General features: G+C 39.4%; 1 long non-coding RNA gene across 1 annotated transcript; it reads right to left on the bottom strand.

The window, feature by feature from the left end:
- Positions 1-920: 920 nt before the first annotated feature.
- LOC139800395 (uncharacterized) lies at positions 921-10566 on the bottom strand. Its single transcript, XR_011727738.1, has 3 exons — positions 8866-10566; positions 5310-5382; positions 921-1072 (listed from the first exon to the last, which is right to left on the bottom strand). It is a non-coding gene; the product is annotated as an uncharacterized lncRNA (long non-coding RNA).
- Between the last annotated feature and the right edge of the window lie 875 nt (positions 10567-11441).

Genomic DNA, 11441 nt, shown 5'->3' with positions numbered 1-11441 from the left:
TTTTTTTTGTTTTTTGTTTTTTTAGAAAATGTTACCATGAATTTTGAAGGAGCAGACTGAAACATTGTATTACTTGTGGTACTGGAAAGCTAACTGCATCACCTCTTTATCAGAAGCTTCACCTGGGGCAGCCTCTCCATGCTACATGACAGGTTGACCTTGACTCATTTAGGGAAAACGTGTGCAGCATTTTTACACTGCACTGAGCCTCCTGTTCTGGAGTATGAGAACTGAAGGATGACAAGCTTAAGATAAAGCACAAGGACCACAAGGACCACAAAGACTGGTGATGATAACCATGTGAAAAATGGAAGAACCAGAAGGAATAGGGAAAACAGAAAGAGTCACACTAAGAATTGCACCAGGATAGTATGTGACTCTTTGGGAAAAAAAATCACAGATGTTAAGCAGTTCATTAGGGAGGAACAAATCTCTCCAAACCATAATACCAGTCCTGGCCAACTACAGTGGGAATGCCAGGGTGGGTACATAAGTGTTGGCTGTGTGTGCTTCTGTGGTGCTGAGGCTTGGAGACAGGTTTGCCAGGAGCACAGATACACCCGAGCTGGGACGCAGCATCTTAGGAGTAACCTTGGCGACAGAGACAAGACCAAAACACAGAGATTCATAGCTCCCAGCTCTGAGTTTAGACCACGAGACTGCATTCTGAATTTCTTTATCCACAGTGACAAAATGCAACAGTCACTGCTGCAGGCAGAGCAGACTGATGGCAGCAACACTCTGACTCTGCCTGCCCTGCTCCTCATGCCTTTCCCCAAGCATTCGTTTCTGACTATGACCAGACTGGATAAAGGGACTTGCAGGCCCTTGGCTTAGCCCAGTGCAGTTGTTCTACTTTTAGTGATGCCAAATGAAGCCCTCATCCAACCTAAATAAAGAACAGGATGTGGCACTGTAAGTTTCTTTGTTTACAGTTTTTTATAAATTCTAGAACAAATGTACTCAATTTGGAAACAAAAGAACGTTTTCTCACTGGCCATTTCACAAGCTGGTTGTGAAAGCTGATAGTCACTGGATTCCTTTTTTCCTGCCCATCAATACAAGTAAAGCTCTGGAGAAAAAAAAAAAAAAAAAATCCTGTAAATTTCTACTGCAGTACCATCTCCCTGCCTTCACATTCTGTATCAGTGCTGTCTGCAATTCTTACCTTCAGCAGGTTTATGAAATGTCTCAGCTGAATAAAAATATGTTTTTACTGATATAGGAGAAAGACTGGAATTCATTTCATCTTATTACAGTGAAATGAAATTAGTTATGTTGACATCTCAGTTATAAAGGGAGCAAAAGCTACAATATTTTTACCTGTGTAAGTAAAATTGCTTGGTTAATAATCCTGATATGTTATATAGCAAAATTATTTTGTATAATGCTGTTTGATGTAATTATATGTATTGCATAAAATGTTCACAGGTGCAGAATTTCATCAGAACAAATCATCCATTATTTTTGCTTTAATTAAATTCCAGTTTATCTTAATTTCATTCATTCATTCATTCATTCTCCTTTGGATACTTAAGTTTACCATAATAAAGACTCTGTTGGGATTCTAATTAGTGACTTTTGAGGAACACCATTACCACAGCAAACTGAGAGAAAGGTCAGTGTCCCAAGGAATCTGGAAAACACTTGAATTGGAGCAAAATGTCTTTTCTGTTGGTTATTCAAATAATTCAGAGTTTTAAACAGAAAGATAACAGACAATGATTAATACAAAGCCTACTGTCACTCAGGAAATGCATTATTATCCAAGCCTGAGCTAAAAATTTCTTTCAACTAAGTGTGCCATTTTTCATTTGTAAAATATTGGTTTGTTCATCTTGTTTTTTAAAATGTCCTTAAGCAGACAAAACAATCAGAGTAGTCAGAGAAAGGAAACACCTTTGAGATTCATCCCTAATATATTTCCATTAATGTCAATGGAGTAACAGCAACAGTATATAGCCTATGTGCTCTGCAAAGGAAAGAAATGCAGTTTCATAGACAAAAAGCATGGTCTGGTTAAATCAATTTCTATAGCATCATGTCTCAACATATTTGAGAGCACAATCTTTCTCAATTAATGTCAGCTCTGCTCTGGGAATACTCTTCATATTTAACTGTTGCTGCTACAGAGCTAACTTCAGACAGAACACAGCTGGCTTATGTATTTTGCTGTTAATTTTTTTGGTAATGGAACAACAAATGCAAAGTGAACAAACTACTAAGCAGAATGCAAAAAATTTTCTGCCCAAATAAATCAGCCTTAATGATAAGAAAACTCAACTGCAAATTTCTTTCAACTGACTCCAGATAGAAAAAAATAAATTACAGACCTCAGGTACCCATGTAAGGAAGGTTTTCTTTTCCCCAGATTTTTAAGTCTGCAATGTACTGGGGGTTTCACACTTGTCTCTGTACAAACACCACTAATACCTAGAGTATTTCATTTTGTATTAATTCTTGAACAGCTTCTTTATTTTCATTTACATTTACATGAAAGTCAAGTAGAAAACCCTGAAACAGCCCAGCTCTTCACACAGCACACAAATGGAGGAAAAGCAGACACGTTGAGAGGATATCAAGAAAATGCATTTGTCAAAAAGATCTTGGAGCAAAGAAGAAGAGAGCAAACTGAAGAAAGAAGATAATGGAAAGTAAGTGCAAGGCAAATTTTTAATGCTTGACTCCTCTTGGCTTTCATGGGTAATTACCCACTAGAGGGAGATAGACTGTAACTTGTTGCCAGGTGGATTATTGCAGAAATTGGACTTTACAGTAAAGTCCAAAGAGGAAACATTGTAGTAAGAAAGCCAAAGATGTGAGTCTACCCTGGTAGTGTTTCATGCTGAAAAGCTCTGTGTAAGTTAGCAACTAGACTGAAACCCTTTCTGACCTGACTGCAATTACAATTTTCTTCAAAAAATCCCCATCTTGAGTAACCTGTTTGTTCTTTTGTTAGTGACAGGAACAGCTGGAGTTGTAAGGATGGCATGACCAGTGTTTTTCTTGTCTAAAAGTAACTGAACTGTCACTGCCCCTCAGTATGGGTAGAGCCATGGATGTCTCAAGTAAGTGGCTTGAGACCCACCAACAGTGACCCTCCAGTCCACACCAGACACCTTGTTGGTTCCAGTTCAGGCTCACATTCTAATGGTTGTCATTAGCTGCCCCCAGAACTCATTTATAATGGTCTCTTACTTTCACCTCTATTTGTGCAGAATGGAAAAGGCTTTTAAAATCCAAAGCAGGCTCAGCCATGTCCTTTTCTCAAGGGAAACCAAAAAGAGAAATAGTAATGGATGCTTAGAACTGGTAACAGGGTGTAGGAAAAGTAGCTCTTACCCACCTGAGTCATTCCTGCTTCTAAAAATCAGTAAATTAGGGACTTCAAAATTCCAAACCAGACCGTGCATCTAGATAAGCACGTACTTCATTAAGCCTATCTCCCTTGATTTTATTTTCTTTTTGAACCTATTTATTTATATTTTTGTGTTTTAGAACACTCAGTGGCAGCAAGTTCACATGAAAATTTATTTCCCTCCATTCTTTTTAAAACCCTGCTCCCTGATAAACTGATTGAATTAATATTATTATAAGCAGTGATAATAACCATTTTCTATTCACTTTCTTCCAACCTTCATTATTTTCCAGGCCCCTATGTATCCCCTTCCTGTTGAAGTATGAATGCAAGCTCCAGTCTGGCTCCTGTTTACATTAGGATTTTTGAATTATATGAGGGCTTTTCAGAGTCAAGCTATTAGCAGTGACAACTGTCTTCTCTGTCTAACCTTGCCTCTCTGCATAGGAACTGTTGGATAAATGAGTACTTAATGCAAACGTGGAAAAAATGCATAATTATTTCCACACAGGAAGCTTGCAGTTGATAGTTTGGTGCCACAGATAGAAGTCACTAGTCTAACATGCTGTGAACTAAATCAGAGCCAAAGCAATTATCTAATGCCTGTGAACCCTCAGGGTCAATTACACTCTCTGCTACCATGTTTAATGCCAGAAAAGTTTGCTAACTAATACCAGCCATCAAAAACACTTCTTCCTCCCAAACTCTGTGTCACTAGTTTCTGAAGTGGCCTGCAGTTATACCCTGCTCACCTTCATATTCCCTCAAAAGGAATATTAACCTTCAACAGGGGTTCTTGGCACTAACTGGTTCAACAACCCTGGTTTAAGGATTACCAAAACCATGTTATAGCTCTGTTTGTTAGTACCTTGATATGATCCTTAACATAAACTTGGTTATGGTTAATGTAAAACAGTGTATTTGCAAAAATCCAAATATAAGCAACACATTCACATCCCTTATTGAAAGCAATGAAAACAAATAGGGTGTAGGGGACATTCGCAGCCCTAGAAGAGCAGCTGGCTGTGCTCTGTAAGAAAACCAGGCACAGGTGCTGGGATTGAGCCCAGGGCCCTGATTCCCAGCTGGCACGCTGAAAGAGGCTTCCCACTCAGGGAGAGTTAGATGTCTGTTCTTTGGGAGGAGAGGCCTCAGAAAGGGGAGGAGGTTGTTCCCTTGGCACAACAGGAAAACACTGCAGGCTGAGCCAAAGGGGAACGGAGTCTTTTTGTTGCTATCTGTTGGGTGTATTTCCTCTTTCAGCTGTTGGACTAGTGATTAAAAAATAAAATCAATATGTGTCACATTAGAATGAGTGGGGTTTGTCACTCTGACTGATGAGCAGCCTGGGTGGCTTATTTTTACCTGTTGCTCAGATCAGACCCAAAGAACTCCTCTCATTCTATGCAGCAGATGAACTGCTAGATATTTACAATTCCCCAGCTAAGGCTTCAAAGTTCCCTCTTGAAGTTGCTTTCAGAGGTGAGGGCCTGGTTTGGGGGACTTCCTCTCAACACTGATTAAATCAAACAGTAAAACCTCTGTGTCAACTTTGTATTTTTTTATATATGCATATAAGTTGCTAGCCACAGTTTATACAATCACACAACCAGGATTAAAGTATGTAATGCATTATTGGTAGAATAACTAATTGCTTTAAGGTAACAGGGCATTTGGGGGTGAATGACTCCTAAGCCTGTCTCTAGGGGATACTATAATAGTAATAAAGTGAATAGAGGCCTAAGACAGGCAGGAGAGAGGTTGTGGATTACATGGGAAAGCCCAGACAAAGCATCTTCTGTTTCTGGTGCCTGAAATTCAGCTGCATAAGAAAAAGGCAGGATACTGGCAAAGCACCACTGGGATGTTCTTGTGCTGATGACTCCTTGTTATTTCTCCATAGCTTCACATCACATTTTACTAGGTATTTCCCCTCAAGATTCTCATTTACCTACAAATCAGTCCAAACCAAATCTTGTCAATAGAGCTTGCTGCTTCACTTGCCTTGGAGGTTGCCATTCTCTCTGTGGCACAAGAACAAAGATAAAAATGTTAATTTATAGTCCTTTACAGCATTTTTATGATATTATTTGACAAGTGCCAGGATTTGATTTTACAAATACATAACTGCACTTGTTCCTTTACCACTCTGTGACTTTCAGTGTTACTGATAGCAAAGGGACAAGGCATGCATATGCATGGGTAGGATTGGGGCCCTACAGCTTAGGTCCTGCTGAGGTCAAGGCACAGACATCCAGACAAACACTGATTTAGAAAATTTACAGTATAGAGGACACTTGTAGAAAGGGAAAGCACACTGACCATTCCAAGGGAACCAACTCCTTTTTAAAATCTCTTAATCTGCTTTTCATTATCTCTGTGGGGAGGCCTCTTGAGAAAAGCAGCTCTGAGTTGAATAAAGGAGGGGCTGTGTGCTGGCATGCTGGAATGGGGAGGTCATTGTATGGCAGCAGGGAAGATGGGAGTGCTACTCAGGTCAAGGAGAACAGGATCAAAAAGTGTGAGATCTGTGATACAGGCTTGGTCTGGATTATCTTAGGTAGAATGTTTAAAGCTGAAAGGTAAACAAGAGAGAGCAGTTCAGAGGTTGGAAAGACATATCCTGGTAGGGTCATTCAGGCTGATTGTTAGGGAAATATATGGGCCAGGGCTGATAAGATCATCAACAAAAAGAGGTAACAACAGCTGAGGCCCAAGAGGGTTAATTCTGCACAGGGATTTTAAGCATCGTGTTTCAGCAAATCAACCTAATCCATTTTCAATATCTTTCTTATTTGTTCTTTTAACAGAAATGCTTAGTTCTGCTTCTGTCCTTAGAGGCAGACAAAGCCCAAATATGCCTGGGGGGATAATGGGACTACATAGCATTTTGCCTGCTATCAAGTCATATAGCTGTCTGCATGTGCTGGCTGTAATCCTCTCCCTTTTAAAACAGAGCATGTCACAAGCAGCCTCAGCTTTGCCAGATCGTTAGAGAAAGTCGTGTTATTGCCACCAAAACTGCCCTTGGAAGTTGCCCATTTTTCTCTCTTTGTTAGAATACAAAGGTAGAAACTCTCCTAAAAAGGTGTGCTGACCTTCTGCTGTTTCTTCAGTGGACACAAACTGAAAGGGATCTGGTTTGCAGGGACCTCCTATTTTTCTAGCACTCCTGTAATACTGTCTGACTTCATGAGAAATTAGGAAATACACAAATGGTACAGGATCAGGTCTGTACAATTTGGGATGGGGTGGGGGAAGGCTTCCCTGGTCGCATGCTTTTCTTCTCTTGCTTCTTGATGGATTTATAAAAGCAAAGGTGGCGTATTTTGAGCAGCAAACACAATATTTGGTGTTTTGTCAAAGTCCTAACTCTCAAAGGCAGATGATGGCATAAGACTGTTGGCTTTCTGTACTTCTAATTGCTGACAGGAACTCGCAATCCTTGCAGACTTGAAAAAATGAGGAGGTAAAGAATAACTAAAGACATAACGTTAGAGCCTGTCATTCATAAAACCAAATTGATGCATTTAGAGGCATAAGGGGCTATCTTAAATACAGGATTAGTAATTCTGTAGCAAAATCTCATACTTTCTCAAATCAGCTGGAACTAGCAGGTGCATTTTTAATGTGAGGCTCCTTTTGTCTTTTTCCCCCTCCCCCTCTGTTTCTTAAGGTCTAAATCAGTTTACTCATTATAGGTGTGTTTTTCCCTGGTTGCTATGCATATAACCTGAACACTGCCTGCCCTCCCTCCTCTGCTTTGCTCCTGCCTTGCCCAGAACCTTCTAGTTTTTTCTCCATGTCCTCCTCCAGTCCCCAAAACGCTGCTTTTTGCGGTGATTATGCAGCTTTTTCCGCTTGTTTGTTTCACGTAAGCTCCATCTGCTGGCTAAAAGCAGAACCTCTATGACTTTCAGTATGAACTGCAAACGCTATTTTTTTCCCCTCAGTTTCAAAAGATTTAAAAAATTACCTGTTTGTACTCCCCCAGCTACGTTTGCCTCGTCTGCCTGCATATCAAATTTAATTAATGACAACCTAGTACGTTATTTGGTATTGCTAATTTGGGTCAAGCCTATGCAGTCGTTGAAAATACCACTTTTTGACTGGAGTTTGAGCAGGTAATTATCCTCGGATCTGCACCGACTGCTTACAGCACGTTATTACTGTCATGAGAATCTCTGAGTGGCTTTTCCCTGGGTGGTGACCAGGCACCCTGGCAGTGTCTCTGTGCTGTCCTAATGTGCAGCCACTGCGGTTTGTCACTGGCACATTAAGGACAGGAGTGAACTTGTGACCTGGAGGCACATACAGAGCAAGTCTGTAATCCAGCGACCACTTGAACTTTTACCTTTGGGCTCTTAACATTTACAGAGCAAAAGGCTTCAGTATCCCAGAAGCCTCTCCTAAAAATCTGTGATGATGAATGGGAGTATTTTTTTAAAGAACTACTAGTAGTAATCGGTTGTTTTTTTTCCCTGGAGTGGAAACTTAATGCAACTTGCTACACAGTAATGCCTTTTTTTTTTTTTTTTTTCCTCTTGGGATTTACGCTGAACAGTGGTGAATAAAGATGAGGTTAATCCCACAGTGTTAAATCTATTCAAGGAGACAACCTGGGGATTGCCATGGAAACAGATTCTACAGACTAAAAGCATAATCCTACTTCTAAATACTGTATATGGACCTGTAGCTCTACACAGCTTACAGAATCACACTGTGTACACAGACATTATGTTGCAGAAATGGCAATCCTGTCCCCCATCTCATCAAATGCTAATTATGCTCCCACCTCCTCCGACTTACACAGCCCAGAACATCACAGATTTCACCTCCTTCCCCTCTCCACCCACTGCATCTGATACTCCCCAGTCCTTTGCTGCCAGCTCTGCTCCTCTGGGTGTAACCAGGAGCCCAGCCCATGCCTGTGCCAGGAACATGGTTCTGCCAGGAGTGCCATGGAGCTGGTATTGCAACACAGCCTCTTTAACATAACCAACCAAGTGTCTCAAGTTGGGAGCAGGGGTCCTCTTATCCATCCTTCAAAAAAAAAAAACCAAAAAAAACAGGACCTAGGAAGTGCTCCCTGGGACATGTGCTCAGGGAAGGGGTGATGACTGTGGTGCTCTGGTGCTCCCCCCAGCTGTGCAGGTTTTTTTTTGGTAGGCCACAGAAGAATCCTGCTCCTCACATAGATCTGCCTGCCACCCACCAGAGCTTGATCGATGGTGAAGAGGGAAAGCGTAAAGGACAACAACAGGTAAGAATTTCATGGAACTATTTACCATGGGAAAGGAGTTGCCCTGCATACTGCAGAGTATACTGCACACAGTTACCCTACAGCTTTGCTCTCTGCTCATCTGGACACTGTCCCCAAATTTATAGGTGGATCTCTTTAGGTTTTCTTAAATGGGAATAATTTAAGATGTTCATCAGCTCCTTTTTCATATCTATGCAAGTACTGCACAGATGTAGGCATATTCTATGATTTTATGTGCACATACCTCTCTGAGGCAAGTAGAACTTCTCTGTTTTTTTGGTATCATTGGACTCTGCTCATATCACAAACTGTCTTTGGTTGGAAGAGACCTTCAAGATTATCCAGTCCAAACGTTGACCAGCACTGTAAGCTAAAATTATTATTAAACTCTTATTAGTAGTAAAATAAATGTTTCAATATTCCCACAGCCTATGAGAGGCATCACAATTTCCTGTTATTTGGAGTTTGTTTTGTAATTGCTTACGCAACTCTCACCTTGTTTGTACAACTTTCACCTTGTTTACACAACTCTCACCTTGCTTCTGCTTCTATTTAAAATTCAGAGGAAAAAAGTTGATGTTTAATATCAAATAATAATTCTAGCTTGGTTTAAATACATTTATGTAATAATTCTCAGATCCTTTTTAAAGACAGCTAGAAATATGGGTTTGTAGTTTGTCCTTTTAGTCTCCCATCCTATTCCTGGTAGAAAACACATAATTTTCAACAAGATGGTTGACAACCTTTCCAAACAACATGGCTGCTTTAAGAAACAGGTCTAAAATGGCCATAGCAGCTTTATTTTTAATAAGTATTTATTTATTTATTAAGTAAACCCTAATAGCTATGTGGTTTGTGTTTTATTCTAGGGGTGTTTTCTTTGTGAACTCATAGGCTGTTGGTCTGGACAGAGTGAAAGATGTTTTTCTTTAAAACAAAATCTGTCTTGTGTGGAGGGCCCATGTATCAACTACAGTCATAGCCCTTTCCATGTGGGAGCAATTCATACAACTGCTTGAAAATTATTAACACTTTGTCTTAAGCATTATTTCATGATGCTTTGTAAATGCACCAAATCAATTAGTATTTTGAAACAGTGTCTATTCAGGAAATTTCCACAGGGTGCATTATCATTCCTTTTCAAATACAACAGAAAACCATGTAACTTTCAGGTATAAACAACTCTGGAACAAAAGACTGTACAAAAACATAACGGATTCAGCTCTGAAAAGCCTCATGCATGTACATTGTCTGCTACCCTGAATACTAATGAATTTAATGAAACTATTGAAAGTCTGGTTACTTGTCTGCATAAATGTACTGAGACCTCTGTAATCATCTGTTTGCTGTCTGAAATCTCCTGTCAATAGTTTAATGACTTCAGAGCATATTATTTTTCTTGTATAGGCTTCATATAATGTTTCTACATAATTAAGCAGCTTTGTTAGAGGAACTGCCATTAGTTGCCCCATTTCATTTGGTTTTGTTATCAGCCAGCCATAAAGAAAAAAGAATAACAAGAGAAGGCTACAAAGCCAGTCTAGTGAGAGAAATGTGTAGATTGGAAAGATGTTTTTGTTGTTACAGTTATTGTTGTTTTTTTAAGACTGCCATTTTAAGAAAAGCACTATTGTTAAGTTGGCCTTTTTAAACAGTTTTAACCATGTAAATGTACTACACACTGCAATACTCGTAAAGCAAACATAGCTGGCTAAAAATCTTGCAATATATTTTGGACTCTTAACACTTTAAAAACAGCTCTAATACTAAGTGCATAAATAGTAATGCAAATTAATTTTTTGTAATTTAAAACAACACTAAAATTAAACTAGTGTTTCTGTTGGCAAGACTGTCAAATAATGAAAAAAAAAAAAGCATGTCTTGATTTGGTTTTAAAGATCTGGTAGACTTAATACTTCATTTTCACATATTATTTTGAATTAAAATTATTAGTAATTTAAATTTATGTTTTCACTCTTAGGAGAAACCCTGACAATTTTATTGAAATGTGTGAAAGAACTTTAAAACATTGCTAATTAATTTCCTGCCTTTGCCAAGTCTCAAGCATGAAATGGTGACTGCAGACAACATTTGCTTTTTGCCACTCAGTCACGTTTTGGGTCAAAGCCGAAGCCTTTGCTACCATTTACATATAAATAGCACCTATTTTGTTTGGAGCTTAGGTGGGTGGACAGGTGAAAAGAAATGCCTGGTATTTTAAATAACCTGTGAAACACAGAAGGTCTGGAGCCACGGTATCTTTGTCCCTTTTGAGCCCTGTCCTTGTGCAGCCATCTTGTTGGCAGGGGGTGGCAGCCATCTTGTTGAAAAGCAGTTCCAGCAGCTTTTCCCCCCATTTTTTTTCACAAGGAAGCCACTGACACCCAAACCTCATACATGTCATTGTTTTTAAAATTCACTTTTCTCTGCATAAAGTGTAATTTCTGCACTTTATGGTTATTCCCTGCATCTGTCCATACAATTATAACTCAGCAGTTCTAACCAATATTCATGGTACTATTTGATACTTATTAACCCAGTACTGTAATTTATTTGATAAAAGCTCCAAACACTGGCCATAGGACTGGTATTTGTAGAATAAGGTGCTCCCTGTAGCCAAACTAACCAGCAGTAGCGAGGCACATCTGCTGATTGACTCAACTTATGTACTATTTTATATTAAAAAAAATAAAAATTAGCTCCATGGAAAAAAAGAAGTGTATTTTCTGTCATTTTCTGAGATGCACAAGCAATACAGGTGTACCAAGCAGTACTAAGCAGTACACAAGATCAGCAAAACCTCCGGACTTTGTACCCAGG

Source organism: Heliangelus exortis, chromosome 10 (assembly GCF_036169615.1).
Source record: "Heliangelus exortis chromosome 10, bHelExo1.hap1, whole genome shotgun sequence".
Lineage (NCBI taxonomy): Eukaryota > Metazoa > Chordata > Aves > Apodiformes > Trochilidae > Heliangelus > Heliangelus exortis.
This window is presented reverse-complemented; position numbering and strand designations above follow the sequence as displayed.